Here is an 18,101-nt window from a genome sequence, read left to right as displayed (position 1 = left end):
CCAAGTGTCATGTATGTGCCAGGCCGAGACAGGAGAGAGGAGACAAGAGACAAAAGCATCCACATTGTTTTTGAAAGGGTTTTTTCTGGCTATTTCCATTTAACTTATCACAGAACTTAGTCACACAGACATGTGTGGGAAATGTATTCTTTTTATTGGGTGGAAACATGCCCAACTCAAAACCAAAAGGGAGGAAGAGCGTGGATTCCTGGAGGCAACAGGCCTTCATGCTACTTCTCATACCTTCACCCATTCACTCACTGCTCATTGTTGACTTGTCATAGTCATCTTTGCTCTATAACTCACTCCCTTATCAGTTTATTAACTCATTCTCTCAAAAAGAAATTGCATTCACTAAGCACATTTCTAAGAGTCAAATGCCATATTCAGGACAGAAAATATAGATGTAAATTAAAAACTATCCTTTCCTTTGAAGAATGCACAGAACATAAGAAAGATGGAAGATGGCAGCCATTAAGCATGCAAGCATAGCACTAGCATCCATGTCAAGTGCTACTGGGGCACAAAGGAGGGAGGAGTTTGTGGTGCTTAGATGAGATTGCCCTTGCAGCATTCCCCTGTCCTGCTCTTGGTAAGTGAAGAGGACTGAGCACTGGGAGCCAGGACACAGGAACTTGGCTTCAAGGCAGAGAACTTTCCTCCTACCCTCCCAATGGAGGCAGCTCTGTCCCCTGCAAAGCCATCCTGAGAGGCCAAGATCAGCACCTCGCCCCATGGGGTTCTGTTGCCAGTGACAGTTGAGTGGGTCTGGTTAAAGTAAACACGCAGGCAGCTGTGGAGAGGCAGGGCGACCCCACACCTGGGCCTGGGGACAAAGAGACTGTCTTCCTTTGTTGGAGATGGTGCAGGAAGAAGAGCAGAGCTGACTTTTGAACTGATTCTGTTTCAGGGCCTCCAGTTGCATTCAACGAGAGCCTAGGGCCTCCGAATTTGCAAGTCCCTAAAGGACATCTCTGTCCCTGGGCCATGGAAACTACAATTCTTTTTTTTTCCCCCACTGGACTCAAAATTAATCCCTAAGGGAGACCCATAGACTCTATGAACCAGTTGAGAAGAAGCTGGGGACTGAGGCTGACTGAACTACACCCCACTCCAGCTCTCGGTGGAGCTCTCAAAGGAATCCATCTGTGGGCTCATTAAATTGTCTGAACCTGTCACTAGCTGTGGCAGTTAGAACAGTTTTAGTAGATATTTTGCAACCCTTATAAGTCACTGCTTCCAACCACCTACATTCAAATCTTATTTGTAATCTGCAGTGTCAAAACTAATGCTTCTTAGGATCCAGAAGATGGGGAAGTATTAGCACACAACTGAGGGATATTCAGGGGGACCAACTATTAAGAGGCACACAATCTAAAAGGGGTCCAGTTATCCACATGCACAAAAACAAAAGAAGCAGTCTCTTCATGTGAAAGATTTTTAATGGAATTGATGTGCAGAGCGATAGCAAGAATAGCAAGGATTCCAAAGAATTACCCAGTAAAACTCCCCTAATTGCTCACCCCCTTGTGGGCAGATGCCCAGTGGAATTAATAGACTCTACCCAAAGCAGGGCTACTTAGGCCCAAAAGCTTGCCACAAGTTTGAAGTACCCTCTAGCAAGGAACCACGAGAAAGGAGTTAGGCAGTTCCTAGAGAACCGAAACAGAAGGAGAGACTCAAAATTCAAAATATACCAAGGACCAGTAACACCCTCCCCACAAGTCTCTCACCCACGTGTCTCTCCCCCACGTGTCTCTCCCAGTATCTTTCCAAGTGTCTCTAGTATCTCTCCTCTGTGTGTCTCCTCCCATACGTCCCCCCTTCTTTGTTCTGCCTCCCTTTGTATGTCCACCTTGCTCCTTCCCAGTTACCCCCCACTCAGGAAGTCCAGTTCATGGCATGCTGGGACTTGTAATCCAAGGTGGTGGCATGTAAGTGGGGGGGGGGAAATGGTGCCCATTCAGTGCTCTGAAGTGCTCCTCCCCTTTTCACTGAGATTGCTCTGTATCAAAAGGAGTAAGGACTGGGGGTGCAGTATGGAGCTAGACATGACCCTGACTTGGTGTACTAGCAAAGCAGATCTTTCTCAATGACTGATGAACCCCAAGTGGCAGCTCATGCACGTCACACACAGAAAGTGTAAAAAGTGCCAGGTGACTTTGGTCATCTAGGAGCTATTGCTTAAGCCCTGAATGCTTGGCTTTTTGCAAATCTGTGTTTGACCATTATGTAAGTGAGAAATAAATGTTTGTAGGGTTTAACCACTGGAACTTGGGAGCCATTTGTTACAGCAGTGAGAAGTACTTTGGCTAATACAATGGTCATTTCTCACATATTGTGGCAGAACTAAGGAATGAAATGCCTGCACCCCTTATATCAAAGGTAAATCAAGGGAGGCTTCCCTGCCCTTTAGTCCTTCCTGTCTCTTGGAAGTCCCCGAGGACTTGTGCTCCATCCTGAGAAAGAAAGTGGTATTTTCCCTTTTAAACAGGTAACTATGAGTGAGACCACCGGTATTTTTCTTTTTCTTTCTGGCTTATTTCATTGAGCATGATCCCTTCCAGCTCCATCCATGTTGCTGCAAATTGCATGAGAGAAAACCTAAATAAGGGACCAGGAAAAAGATGAATTATAATAAAGTAAAAATCAAAATCAACAAGCAACTATAAACCAGAGACAGACTGTGGGGGCGGGGGTGGGGAGGGAAGGAAGGATTAGGGTTAAAATAAGGGGGGTGGGAATTGTATGGGGAATAGAACCAAGATGAAAATGCATACATTGTGCAAAAATGAAAAATGATGTAAAAATATATTAAAAATTTTTTAAATAAAATAAACAGGTAGCTAGTAGAACTGGGCACAGTGGTATCAGATGAGGTGAAAACCAGTATCAGAAGAGTCAGTGCTGCTTTGCTAGCAGCTGTGAGGACAGAAGAGGCCTTAGGCAGGGCGGGTAGAAGCACCCACTTTAGAACTGGCTGCATGTAGATTCCAATCTTGATTGGCATTCAAAGCTGTTTACTTTTTCCTTTTGGAATCTTGGTTTTCTCATCTTTAAGTGGCCATAATAGTGCCTCTTTCACAGGGTGGCTGAAGGATTAGACAGACTAATACAGGTGAAGCTGCACGGCTGGTACGCATTAAATGTTCAGCCAAGGTCTCAGTTACAATCGTTACTATCCATGTTCATAGAGACTGCTAAGTGTCCTCATTCTGTCACACAAAGAAATATCATTTATAATGTTGCCATGGAGGATAAAAGGAAATACTGGAAATTCCCCATCCCCCACACCCTGGAGACCCAGCACCTTCACTGGGGAAAAGGGGTTGTTTTTGACTCATCTGGACATAGATACATGTATTTTAAGTTCACTTCCTTTCCCTTTCTTCCTTGATCTTAAAGATAAGTTGCTAAGAACCTTTTCAACATCTGCTTTAAAACAAAAACAGTAATTGAATCCGGATGTGTGTGTGTGTGCACGCATAAACATGTGTGCCTGAATGAAAGAGAGAAAGAAATGGAAAAGAGAAAATATGGAGACTGAGGCTTTAATATGAAGGGGGGCTGGCCTGACTGAAGCTCGTCACATATTGGGGCTGAGGACCCAGGTGAGCACTGAAATCTGAGCTAGAGAGAGATCCGGCAGCCCGCTTGGGGCTGCATCCAACATACTCTGACCTTGCCAGGGCAGGTAGCAGATGGAGTCTTCAAAGCCAATGAATTAAAAAATCCATTTCTCTCTCAGAGATTCTGTATAGCTTCACTGCACACTCAAAGGTCAGCCAGTACTGCTCCTTTGACTCTCAGTGATGTCACAGACTTGGGAAGCTGTGCACACACACACACAGAGCAGGCTGCCTGAGACTTGAAGACAGGAGCATCCTCGCCACAGAACCTCAGGAGGTGACAGAGACCTGGCTACTCCCTCTCCACAGCCCTGTCCTCCATATCTGCAAAAGAAGCTATCGGCCTGGTTTTCTCAATGCATTTGCCTCCTGCCCCTCCATGTGGAGCTGACCAACATCCTGAGTCCCAGGAAAATAGTAGAAATAATTCCAGATCTTCATTGCCTCCCAGTGTGGTGCTCCATGTAAACTGCTTGTAAACGTGGTTTAGTGGGAAGACCAGATTCAGATACCATTAGGTTATATCATATTTTCCTTTTCTAAAAGAGAGAGAAGCCGGAGGATCCAATCAATATACAGTGAAGATCAGCAGCATTTGTGACAGACAGAGATACTAAACCCCAATGTCTGCCTCAAGGGGTGCTCAGGTGTGGATGTCTTCCTCTCTCCAAGTTCAGCCTTTCATACATATATGTACATAAGGCTAACAGGGCTCTGAGCCGGACTAGTCTGGTGGTCTGCTGGGACCACCTCAGTGAGCCCAGAATTCATGCAACTTAAGTGTGTTATAATCCTAGTGACACTAGGGGCCAGGTGTGCACAGTACACACTGCCATGACCAGGGCCCTTATGTTCCACCCTCAGCCTCTTTCAGGGTACAAGGTTAGAAACAAAAGCAAGTATCAGTAACCCAGATTCAACTGGGAGTTTACTATCAAGCCCTTTAAAGCAGTTCTAGATATTACCCATCAAATGCCCAGCAGAACTGCCTAGGGTCTTCCCAGGAGAAAATATCTGGTTGCCCAAGTTGGGTTAGCTCCACAGCTGGTCCAGTTTGTTGATCAGGTTTCCTGGAAAGTGGCCCAGTGCAGGAGATCAGATTTCCTGAGAGGCAGGGATCCTGGCAGGATAGAGAAATTGACTCAAGGAAACACAAGGGAGGATTTTGAAGTGAGGAAGTCAGAGGCTGTAGCAATGTGGGCAAATTATTATTCACAATGGATTTAGGAGACAGGAATGGTTCTCTGGAATGGGGAGAGGTTGAAAGTTCTAGGAAATGCTGCAAGCAGGAGGAATGTGAGGTGCCCTTAGGCACCCCAGATTGCAGGCCTTTGAAAGCACCATGAACTCCAGTCCCCATCAGTTGGAGGTGAAGTGAGGCTGGTGATCACAAACTTTGCACTCTGAAGGTGTAGCACTGGGACTAGGTGTGTATGTTGGGGGTGCAATGAAAATGAGTAGTCAGTAAGTGGAGGGTCACGTGCTGTCACAGCGTCTCCCCCATACCAGTCCAGCATGTTATCTCAGTGACTCAGAGGATAAAATGTTTGCTCAGGATAGAGAGAATAAGAAACATAAAGTATATTAAAATAGCGCAAGAAAGTGTAAATTTCTTTTTATCTAAAATGGATACCACCCAGTTAAGGAATAGGAAGTTGGGGGAATAAACTTGAACCAATTCTTCACTGGAACTATGGCCCTTCTTTCTCGAGCCCTCTTCTCTCCTTCCTCCTTCCCAAGCTGATGTCTAGGTATAGGGGAACACAGAGGCCCTTATGGCAGGGGTGGTCTATGTGATGAAAATTTGACAGATGTGCTGTCTTGCTTGTCTCTGACCATCAGGCGTCATGGTCACTGACTGCTGCTGGGTCCTCTGCAGAACGACCAGGACCCATGTCAGCTCTTGAGTGTCCTTGGCTCTCTGAGGTCTGGTAGCTGCCATTGAATGCCTGACCTAGGAAGTCTTCTTTGCAGCCCTTGGCACAGGGTCACTTCCTCACTTGCTGGAACCCTCTGAAGACCTGCCAGTCAACATTGTCACATCCTTTCCACATCCACTGGCCATTCCAGGACACATGGGAATTGCAGGAGGCTTGGTGACATTACAGGCATCCTCTTCATGCCCAGAGTTACATGGCCATTTCTACATTGTTTTCTAGTTTCATGCTGGCACAGGGCCATGCATGCCTTCAGCTTCCCCTCAATCCATCAGAAACTCTGAGTTTCAACCTGAGGGGTAAAACTAGCACGTCACATCAAAGCCACTTCTCCCCTTTCCCTATTGCTTTTGCCAAAGGCTCTCTACTTCTCTTCCCGACTGATGGGAAGCTCCTTTACATCATAGCATGGCTCTTCACGCCCTGTGCCTTTTCCTCAGATCTCCAAGGTTTTCCTTCTCACTATGTAAAGGGGACATTTGGAATTTTGATGCTTCTCTTTTCTCTTGATGAGCCTTGACTTTAAGAGAGACTCTTGTTTCATGAAGACCTAGATGATCATTGACCTTGTGTTGCTAGTCCTTGGCTTGAAGGAATAGATGGCACTGATTCATTGAATGGAGCAACTTACAGAAAATGAAAACACTGTCCCTGTTACATAGGTGATGGGCTAGTATTTGATGAGGGAATGAAAAAATTAATGAATGGTGTCTATAATGGAAGCAGTTGGATCCCTTTAGTTCTGAAGTACCACAACTCCCCATTCGATGGAATCCAAAGTAGAAGTCAGTTAAGTATTAGGTGTAAAAGTTACTGCCAGTGCATTTGCAGTGGGCTATTTAAATGACCCTTTATTAAGCGCAAGCTTTGATTACCTTTTCTCCATCTAGAAGAAGGATATGTAAAGAGTTCATTTCCTACCTTACTTCCCATGTGAAATGTCATCAGACAATAATGGCTTTGTATTTTGATCAGAGTTGAGAAATGCTCAGGACTGTAACTGAGCCATCTTAGTAAATCAGAAGGACGAGGTTCTAGAGCACTTCCTGATCTTCCTTCGTGAGTGAGCGAGGAAGCAGGAATGCTGCCGAGAGCCCTGTGGTGGACGACACACTGCTGAACCTGAATGAGGCCTGATCAGGAGGGGACAAGGACATTAGTCCACACATTGACTTTTCTCACCAGGCAAACATTTCAGCAGCAGTTTTATAAAAGTTATATAATGATCTGTTCCACCTACATGTGAAGATAAAAATGAGAAAAATAGTGGGAAAGTATTTTTTAGACAAAAGGGAGAACTAATAATTGAGCTTTTTTTTTTTCTCAAAAAACAAACCATTTTTACTGGTGGGATTTAGCATACCAATAAGGAAGAACAGATAGGCTATCCCAAAATGTGCCACTTTGACATGTAGATTGTTTTGAGCTGAAGGTAGTTAAGATGCAGCATATTTAAGAAAAAAAACCAAAATAAAAAAACCTGTACCCCTTCCTTAACTATCTAAATGAATTTAGAAGAATTTCCTGGCCAAGAAAAACAACATTACCAGAGATGAATTTTTATGTGAATGACCCATCTGTGTAGCAGAGCAAACATCTACTTACCAAACATCTGCTCTTCTTAGTGTCCTGTGAATTACCCTTTGCCTCCCCTTGAACCCCAGACCCCTACCCATTTCTTAGCCCAGGATGGCATATAAGCTTCAATTGTCCAGCTTTTCCTTTGGTCTCATGTCTTTGAGGCCCCTCCACATGTGAAATTAATTTTTTTCTCCTGCCATTCTGTCCTTTATCACAGGGAGTATTGAAAATCTCTGTCCCTGGGCCAAAAGCCAAAAAGAGTAGAAGGAAAAACATTTTTCCTTCCCTACAGCAGTACCCATAACCTCCTGCAAGGCCACTGAAGAAAAACTGATGGCCAGGAACATAAAAATGTGCTTTAAATTTAGGATCTGAAAAACATTAACAAACCTGTTAGAATCTGTACCAATTGATATAAGTGACCAGAATGCAGTTAGCACAAATAAGCATGGCTAGTCATAATAGGGCATTATATTTCCAGCTTGTCAAAAGTTTTAGCAGACACGATCAAGAGCATTCAGTATTTCCCAAGCAAGTCTTCTTTCTTATATCGAATTTTCTTAATAAAGAAAAGGAAAAAGAAGGAAAGAAAGCTATGCATTTTCTCATCTTAAGCTGGGATACAAAACCAGTGAGTCTTCTGAAGGAAGCATTAAGGTAATCACTGGTGATATAAAAGGTAATAACATTGTATTGGAAAATAACATTTCTGCCCAAACAGAAAGTCAACTGCATCTTGACTCTCCTCTCATTCACAAATGACCTTGCCCCAGCAGTCACAGCCTTGGAGTATTCCTGCTATATACTTGAATAGTAATTAAATAAGAACGTGGTTAACAATAGACTTGAACCTTCACAATCTCCATCTCCAGGAAAGACATTCAAAGGTGACTGCTCACACAATGGCACAAAGGATCAAGTCTTTCCCCTATAGATGTAATGAACTAAAATGGTTTCTGCAAGCCTCTGAAAGGATCTACCTCCTTATGATAACTATTGAGAGAAGAATACCTGGGGTAAGGTGGCGCATCCTGGTAGAGGACTTTCAAGAAGGACTTCCATTGCTCCTGGAAACGAGTCAGGGGATGCCCCTGTTGAATGCTGTCTCCTACTTACCACCAGGACAACTTGATAAGACAAGCTGAGTTTACTGCTTTCCTGGTAATATTAATAGAACAGAAAGAGCAAGGGGAGATTTTGAAGTATGGTTTAAGTTGGGTCTTTATGTGTATATATAGCAAGAGAGACAAGACAGGGGATGGGGAAACCTGGTTAGTATTAGGTAAAGGACATGATATAATAGTTTAGGTAACACAGTAATGTGGGGATTTATGAGACCAGAATTCAAAGAATTAAGGGGTATAATTTACTGATGGTCTTTTGAGAAGTCTCTGTGATGAGCAAGCATAGTTATTTGCAACTTTTATCTCTCTTGGCAAGCCTCCAAAATAGTGAAGTTAGGTTAATGAAGACAATAGTAAAATCAAGTTAATGTAGAATGTGTTCTATAGACAGTTAGCTGTGTCTGAGGCTTTAGTTCTCATGCCCCTAGAACAAAGAACAGGCTTGCTGACAAGGACCATGCCCAGATCTGCAGCTGCCGCAGAAGCAGTGTCTCCCCAACATCAAAGCCCCTTGTTGATGGCCCTAGTTTCTGATGGGGGATTCTAGGGCACTTGTCTCCATCCATTGTTCCAGTGATGGAGTAATAATCTACTGCCAGACTAAACCAGTCAAACAAACTGGAAGGGAGGAAAAGTAAGTTTTCCTCTACCTTTCTAGATTCTTGACTGAGACACCCCTTATAATAAAAGACAGATGAACTGGAGAAAAACAAACACAATTTAATTTTGTACTTGTAGAAAACCCAAATATAGATGCTCAAAGAAGTGACCAAAGCAGGCAGTTTTCATACCTTTTAGACAAACAATAAATTGTGAGAAATTGACAAGACAAAGAAATTTAGGCTTGGGGTAGTAAGTCAGTCAAGAAGTAGCAGTTTGTTGTTATAATCTTATGTCCCCTGAATTCCTTATCTCTGGTGAGGAATAAGAAGGTATAAGAAGGATACTTTTGACATAGGAGACTTATCTTCTGCTTTCAAGGACACAATAGATGGTCATTGTTCTTTACACCAGCTGTTTCTCAAGTAGCTTTAACTTAAAATAGTCAATATGCCAAAGTGTAGCATATTTTTGGGTAACCTCTATTCATCCCATCATAACTGAAGGGATTTGCACTGCATATGCTGATTGAGTCACATGGTATTATAGAGTATTTGGTGTAAATGCTTGAATAAAGATGCTCTCTTTGCTGTTGGATATAAACAAAGAAGCATATAACCTGTGAGTAGCTGAGACCTTTGTGGACCTCTAAAGAAGCTAAAAATTGAGGCCTTTAGGGTGATGACAGCCCCTAGGCTAGAAAAATAGAGATAAAAAGAATCTAAGCCCACAATGATATGATCAGGCTGCTGGATCAAGCCTCTCCTAAACATAGTCTACCTCTGGTCTTCATGAATATGTAAGCATATAAATTCCCTTTGCTTTGTAAGCAATATGAGGTAGGATTTTGGATACTAGAAACAGAATACATCTTATCTAGGACGTAGGTGAATATCCACTCTTATCCCAACTAGTTCCCTGGGAGTGCAGAGAACTACTCCCCAAACTGCCGTAAGATCAACGCTTCTGTCTTACTCACTATGTTTTGTCCAAAACCAAACAAAGTATGTGTTGATGGTAGACATTCAAATAATTTTTGTAATTAAACACATTATTGTTGCTTGGTTAATTAACTCATGTGTTGAAACAATCATGATCAAAGGTGAGACTCCCTGCTCTTAATGAATGACACACAAGTACTGTATAAACTTAGGGGAAAATCACTTTCCTTTTGCATTTGTATCTTATTTATAGATACACAAAGGAAATTCAAATTTGGCATGAACTTGAAGGACCCACAACCTTTCCATCTTAGGATGACCCCCTGGGTCCCTCAGGTGTGAATATCAATTTCTCCTACCATGTATTGCAGTTCATTTGTTTAGAATGAAAATGAAAATCTACACTCTTTGTATAACAGCATTTTAACAACTCTAACATCTTTTGATCCTATATTTATTTTGTTTATAAAACGCTTAATTATGAAATGAAAGTCTGTGATCAGTAGTGGTGTAAATACATGTTTTGCCCCATTTTAAAGTTCAGAACATAAAATGTGATGACACTGACCATCAGAATACTTAAAAATAAGCAAAGGAGCTTTTCTATAAAAGAAAGGGGACTTTACAAGTTACTGAGGCTTACATAATGCTAGCTTAACTTTTAGGTATAGATGATACCATTGAAAGTTATACTCAGATTGTCAAAAAGAAAAGTAAGATATGAATGAGGAGCAGATAAACAGAGGTATGGTATTTTCTCCTACATAGCTGAGGATCTGTATGGAGTGTACTTAAAAATCATATATATTGAGGGCCTCCCCGGTGGCGCAGCGGTTGAACGCTGGGTTGCGAAACTGCCCGCAGCCTCTGCAGCGCTGGTTCAATCCCTGGCTGCTCCCCCGCCACCGGAGGAGGGTCCCACATGGCGCGCAGACCTCTCCTGCCGCCCGCTGCTCCCCTCAGCAGTGTACTTCGGTCCTTCTGCCTGCTCTGCTCCCCGCTTTGGCTCTGGTGAATTCTCTCACCCTCCCGCACTTCTGACTGTACCCAGTGCTTGTATAAATAAATAAATAAATCTTAAAAAAAATCATATATATTGATAGTGTCGATATAGTGATACTTAAGCATTATATATATTGATTTTGTCAAGTGTATCCTTCTGGGTTCTTCTATGCTGGCAAGTAATCAAACAAGCATCATATAGATTGATAAGAGAAAGAGTCAAAGAAAAATTGAATAATAACAAACATACCTCCTTGTATACATGGGAGAAACTCATCACCACTGAGTAACTTGCCCATCTTAAATAGCTTAGCTAAGTCAGAAGGATGTTGGGGGGACATAGGGGGAGCGAGGAGAAAGGGGAAAATTCAGTTAGGGAGTTTACCAAGGAAGGCACAGTAAATAAAACACATGTAGATTAACTTCTGGCTTCTTCACTGTAAAGAGGAGGTCTTCCTGGTACCCACCCTTACCTAAGCTTACATGTAAATATGTTTTTCAAATGCAACCTCCATTCAACCCTCAGAACCCCTCCCATGAAATCAATTTTTGCTGAAGACGTATTTTGGGATAGTAGAGTTTTGGTTCCCCCTCATAGTAGGTGTCCAAACCTGAAAGTTTACTGGAGAAAACAGTAAAAGCAATCAAGAAAGTAAATGGCACCCAAAAGGATGCAGTGACTAAAATTAAACAGTGTATACATTCTGGATTTTCTTACCATTATTAATGTTTAGTGAAGTCTCTGAAAGGGACACAGAGATGTGGACCCAAACAGACTGCCTTCTTTGGGCTTGTTTGCATTCTCCCTCCAGTTCACTTCGAGTCAGGGTCCCACTGCGGAGCAGAGTGGAATTGGAATAGGCAACATCTGCTTGTGAGAAGGTGTACATGGAAACACTGACACCATGGTAGAGCTTCCACCACATCCATAACCATCATATTGAGGCGAGCATGTGGTGTTCCCATCGGTCCACACAGAGGAAGAGAGAGGTCCCTCTATGCAGTCCAGAGAGTGCAGAGCCAGCCTCTGCCAAAGAAACAGGAGCCAGGCAGGGATCAGTGTGAGCTTCTGGCGTTAGCAAGAGTGATGGAAGAGTTCTTCATAGCAAACTTTTAGGACTGAGGTGGGATCCAAACAGGATCCCATCTTGACAAGCTGGGTCAACCTGGTGGAGGTGAAGGGTGTGGGAGTTTGACTTACTTTGACACAAACTCCAGGAGTGAGTTTTCAACCATAGCTTCAAAAGACTGCATGAGAACCCACAGGTGGGGCAGCCGCAGGGAGACATCAAAGGGAACCAGAGGGTGATGCCAACATTCTATTCATCGGTGAGTAGTTGGGGGTGGCAGAAACTGATCTTTCACTTGCATTTTAACTTTTATGTTCCTTAAAGGTATAGAATGTCCACTCTGAGGATTAGTGCTAATGGCTTTTATCCAACTGCATAAAAATAATGTAACACTTGCATTGCTCTTCAAGTATAGAACCAAAGTTCCAGGATTACCTGTGACTATATCTTATGGAAGGAATAAGGTCCTCATAGAAAAAGAAACAGTAACTCAGGGAAATGCTGCCCTCTCCGGATAACCAGGAAAATGGGGATAGCCCCTCAGTCATGCGGAATTGAGCAGAATCTAAGCCACCACACTGGCGCCTCACCTGCTCCACCTCAGGTCCTGCTGCTGCTCTCACACGAGTGGTCACGACAGAGTTAAGAGCAAAGGCCTTGAGAAACCTGTGCCTTGTTACAGGGAAATAGCTGTCAGCTCCAGCTGCTGTGGCCAGAGAAGATGCTTGAAAGCAAGAAAGAGAATAATAGAGAAGAAAAGGACTTTTGAATCACATGGGAGTCTTTGAGGACTACTCACAGCCTAGAAGATGTCTCTCTTACTGTCTCAAGCCAATAATTCTCTAAAGCCCCCAGCACAGATGTAGCTTTCTTCACTCTCTTTACAGATTGTGTTTGAATACCTGGCAGTGCAAGCTGTGGACTTGCTCAGTAGCAAGAACGAGGGACAGAATTAGTAATAGCAGCAGCCCTGGAAACGGAGCCCTGAGCCCGTGTCGTGGTGAGGTGGATGGTCTCTGAACTTCATGAGGGCCCTGAGCAGTTGCGGACAGAAACTGCTGTAACTCTTTATTAGTGAGTCAACTGGAAAGGCCAGAAAGGGGACTTTATAACCAGGGAATGATGAGGGACAGGAGCTATGAAAAAAGAAACAGATTTGGGGCAGACTCAGGCATTCCTCACTCCCATCCAGAAGGGCTAAGAAGTTCAAGCCTGGACCCCTTCACTATCACCACGCCTCCAGGCTTACAGAACATTATGTGATATCAGGCTGGAGAGAACACTTCTCTCTCCAGCCCTCAATCAATCAAATTAACATAACATCAGATTAGTAGGAGGAAAGAACAAATTTAGTTACATATGTATGGAGAACCTATATGAATATGAATATAGCTTCTAAAGCAAATAGGGCAAAGTGAGGGTACATAGACCCCAAACTGAGGAATGGGATAGGAGCCTGAGGCTTCGTGAGAGGAAGGAGACTCATGATGAAGACCCCATACTCTGTACCTAGATAGAGTTGTAGCTGCCAAAGAGGTAGCTTTCTCTGATAGAAAAGTTATTTCTGAGAACATCCTAATTCTGGGCAATCCCCCCAATTTTCATTCTTCTAGGTAGTTAATGGAGTGGTACAAGTTTCTCATGAACCTACAGGACCTCAACTGACCTTAGTTCAAAATAATCCACATACCAAAGTAACACATCTGGGGACGGCCTATACTTCAGTGGCATCGGCTTTTAAGGCCCCGTGTTGCTGAGTGGGACATATCTGCAGAATATGTGTGTGGGGTAGGTTGAGAGATCATATAAAGAGGCCCTCCATGCAGATGAAGAAGCTGAGGGAAGAATAAGTTTGGGAGAGAAAAGTGGAAAAGCAGCACCTACCTAATCACAGGGAAAGGAATTTGGTGGTGTTGGGGAAGAGGGCGGGGAGACAAAAGACATTTAAGCAGATTTAATTGCATATGTGTAGAGATTTGGAGTCAATTTTGCTATCAGGAAACAAGATCACTTCATATCTCCAGGAAATGTTCAGTGGGGTTGACATGGATTTGTGTTTGGACTGCATTATAACTTGTGGGTCTGACCCCCAAGCAGCAGGACCATGGTGGGCCTGAATGATTCTAGATCACTTGTAATCTGCTGTTCATCTGTTTCTATGTGTACAAATTGAAATTTGTTTTAGTAAATTCAAGCAGACACCTAAAGACTTTAGTTAATTAACACAGTGGTCTGCAGTGTGATGTGATTTTTATTTTCTTGAAAGCAAATCTAATCTGGGAACTGAATATGTAAAATAGATAAATGTAAGAGCTACTGTGGCTGAAACATATAAAAACTGAGGAGCGCAAAATCAGTGAGTCAGAGAGAAAATCATGGCCAGTTCAACTTCCTGGAGGCCAGCCCACTTGTGCTGTTACCTTGTCTAATGGGAGGACAGCTGAGTCCACTCTGCCTGATGGAGTGACTTCCCTGAGCAAATTACCCAACTTCCCTGAGGATCAGTTTCCTCCTCCATAAAGTGTGGCTATTGCTACATGGGTTTAAATACCTGTTGTAATGATTAAATGATACAATATTTGAAAGTAAGGAGCATAGTATCTGGCAGTGAAAGGTGCTCAATAGGTTGAACAAGTAGGAAAATATAACTCCAGATTCTCAGTCTATGATGTTTGATAATATTATCACTGTGCTCAAATAGGAATAACTTTTCCGGGGATATTCCAGGTTTGTCATTTCCCTGGCTTTTAGAATTTCCAAATCTTCACAGAGGCTTGGATGTCACAAACATAAGGTGTTGCACAGGGTTTTAGCAATGTCCTGAGTATACATGGGATGGAGCTGTGCGTCTCAAATGATCTTGCTCTCATTTACAGTAAGGAATGCATGTGTATCATGCCACACACTGGTATGAAACTGAAACAAAAGTTTCATGGAAGAATACACCAAAATTCTGAATTTTTTTTATTTCTTTTAAAAAAGAATACTGATCACAACCATTGAATTGATTTCACAAACCCAATAATGGGTCATCATCCACAGGGATGAAAACCACCGAAGTGTAGACTGTGCGCTTTTAGAAAGGCCAGTGTCATTTTGATGCAGCGTAGGAGTAATAAGAGGAAAATGTGGAATCACAACCAACTCACACAATTTAGGGTCATCAGAATGCTGCTTCTACGAAAGACCAGAACGCTAAGCTCTTCACCTATTTATTTGTCAGGAAACAACACCACCCTGGGTTTTAGTTCCTCTGCATAGGCTGCCACATGCCTGACTGCATCGCCTCATTTGCATGAACACAAATAGATTGTTTTTATCACAAATATTTAACCTTCTGGTTTGGAGCCGTGCTTAGCCTTACATTGCTTAAACAGCCTAGAGACACCAACTGTGTGTTTATAATTGAAGAAAAATGTTGTGTAAAGGCCCAGAAGGAAGGAGGAGGCGATCCTGGTTGGATGCGTGTCCCTGGAGTGACTGGCTCCCGTGGGCTCCTCACCTCTGCTGATGCGGGGGAACGATTATCAGTGCTGACGACATGGCTTCAGCCTTCAGGGGGTCTGGGGAGAGGGGTGTCCAACAGTAAATTGTATGAGCAATATTTTCAAAATTGGTATGGGATGTGTAAAGAAAATTTGGGGGACTCTCCCTTCACCACCTTTGATTCCTTTGGCTGATCCGGTGATAAGTTGCCACGAGCGAGATAAGCAAACAAGAAAACAAATTTGGCTTTGTCTGTACAGAGGTCCGTAAGACAGGGGACCCAGGGAATGACTGAAATACCAGTTTATAGATCCTTTAGGCAAAGAAGCAATAAAGCTGTGAAGAACAGACAGGACAAAGATGTTCTTATAAGTTCTAGTTTGGACAAGGAATTGAGTGAGGCCAGCAGAGCTTGTTCACACAACTGCGTGTCCCTGTCTCTGGCCATAAGGATGTCTCTCCATCTGTGCAGGGAGAGGGTGCCTTTTCCACAGAGATTTAGTTCCTGCTTTCAGGACTAAGAGAGAGAAAGAGGGTGAGAAAATATCCCTGCTTCTAGGAGAGGAGATTTAAGGTATCATTCATTCACTGACTATTTTAATTCAAAAAAATGCACAAATACCAATATGGGCACATCTCGGGAGACCTGATGGGGACCCAGCAGGGAAGACCTAAACCGATAGGGAAGGGTGGAGACAGAGACACATGCTGATCCACTTGGCAAGCTCTTGAACTGAGTTGGAATCATCTTGCTGAGCAAAGAGAAAAAAAAAAAAAGGATTTCTAGAAGAAAGGCCGAGGGGTTCAAAGGCAAAAAGATAGAAAAGAAGAGGGCAGGTGCCTGGGACACCAAGGAGTTCAGGGTGACTGAAGCACAGAAGCACCAGGTATGTGGGGGGCAGCAGTGCAGCCAGAAAGGGAGGGAAAGGCTTGTTAAGCCATAACAGGGATTTGAACTCCTGCCTGGGGTAGTAAGAGAGCTTTAAAAGGATTTTCAGAAGAGCTGCAGCATGTTCAAATTTAAGTTTTAAAAGATTCACAGGGACCGTCTGGTTGTGCAGGGGCAAGGATTTAGGCTAGAGGCGGAGGCCACTGTGGTGGTCGAGATATGCTATGCTCGGGCCTGATGAGGGAGGGCAGAAGTCCAGGGGACAGGCGGAGAAGAATATCCCTGGGGTGTTTATGAGCTGTCTGGGAGGGGAGGCATTTGGCATCATAACCAGGCCTCTGTGTTGACCGGACAGCCCTGAGGTCTGCTGAGAATGGTAGAGAAGGGACAGGTATTTGGGGTAAGTGCCAGCTAACAAGGCAAGGGCGAGAGGAAGCAATGTATGCCAAGATACACGAATTCTACAAATATGACAGAATGTACTATTCACTTACTACCTTCTGAAAGATGCTATTGTGGGAGATATAGTGCATTCACAACCATGGTATTTAGATGTTAACCATCCAGCCCTCATACCCAGATGCACGCGCACATGTGCGTGGGTGAGTGTGCATGCGAGTGCATGTGCGCGTGTGACTACATGTGCAGGCACACACGTTGCTCCTATTTCCTCCTTTTTTCTGTGCTGACAGCCAGCCAGATTCTGTTCTGGGTCCAAGGCCACGTGAAGAAGGCAGATTGGTTCACCTGGCATTTAAATGAAAATGCCTGTGCCCATAATCTGCTGACAAAGGCTAATTAGCCTGAATTTCAAGCCCCAGATCCCTTGGGGAAGAGCATGTCAGAAAGCTGCAATCTTTAGGAATAAAAGCTCAGAATTAAAGAAGGCTGCAGGTTCTCCCATGTGGCCCGTGTATCAGTGCCAGGGTTCAGACTCTGCTTTGACCGTGCATGAGAGAAGGGGCCTCAATTTACACACCCTTCACATTGCAGCCCTCTCCCTCCCTGCCAAAGCTGAGACTGAAGACTGAAGAAAAGATTCTGAAATAGCCATCATCAAGGAACGCAGACAGATGGGGTGTCCTCTGAACAAGCAGTGGGCGCGGGAGGAGGCCATGGAGGAGGCACAAGGAGACGGGTCGCTAGAACAGTCAGCATCGGGGGAGGGTGCAGGGAAGCATGAAACCAAGCTTAGCAAATCCACTTCTAATCAAAAACTTTTAAAATGATTCTTCAGCACTGTGCCCCATTCCTCTGTACCCCTTCAAATCTCTCAAATACCTTAAGGACCAGAAAACACTCACTCTCCTGTCTCTTAGGCTGCTTGTGCTGACCCCCTCAGCTTTTGGTTTCTTTTTTTTTTTTAATTTATTTATGCATTCTAGAACTGGGGTACAGGCCAGAAGTGCAGGGGGGGTGAGAGGATTCACCAGAGACAGAGTGGGGAACAGACTGAAATACACTGCTGAAGGGAGGGGCAGGCGAGACAGGAGAGGTCTGCTGTGCCATGTGGGTTGCTCCCTGGCCAGGGATCAAACTCGTGCTGCAGAGGTTGCGGATTGCTTCATAGTGCGGTGCTTAACCCCTTGCGCCACCAGGGAGGCCCAGCTTTTAGTTTCTATGTCTGTGTCTCCCTCCGCTCCAGGACAGAACCTCAGCAGAGCGGAGGGACCTGGGGGCATTCAGGTTGGAGACAACACTAGGAGTGAGAAATTATTAATAAATATAGACAACCCCAGGTTTCTTGGCTATGAGGGGGAAGCAGGATAGGGCAGTCAACAGGAAAGAATGAAGGGTTTTGAGAGGGGACTTTTTTTAAGAAGCAAGAAATTTGAGCATTTT

At 43.8% G+C, this 18,101-nt stretch overlaps 1 protein-coding gene across 1 annotated transcript in view; it reads left to right on the top strand.

The window, feature by feature from the left end:
• Window positions 1–18,101, top strand: part of SYT9 (synaptotagmin 9) — a 186,880-nt gene that overhangs the window by 144,248 nt on the left and 24,531 nt on the right. The gene's annotated exons all lie outside the window — the stretch shown is intronic.

This window comes from Talpa occidentalis, unplaced genomic scaffold (genome assembly GCF_014898055.3).
Source record: "Talpa occidentalis isolate TD23 unplaced genomic scaffold, MPIMG_talOcc4v2.1 talOcc4.3, whole genome shotgun sequence".
Lineage (NCBI taxonomy): Eukaryota > Metazoa > Chordata > Mammalia > Eulipotyphla > Talpidae > Talpa > Talpa occidentalis.
The sequence above is the reverse complement of the archived record's forward strand: the minus strand, read 5'-3'. Positions and strand labels throughout refer to the sequence as shown.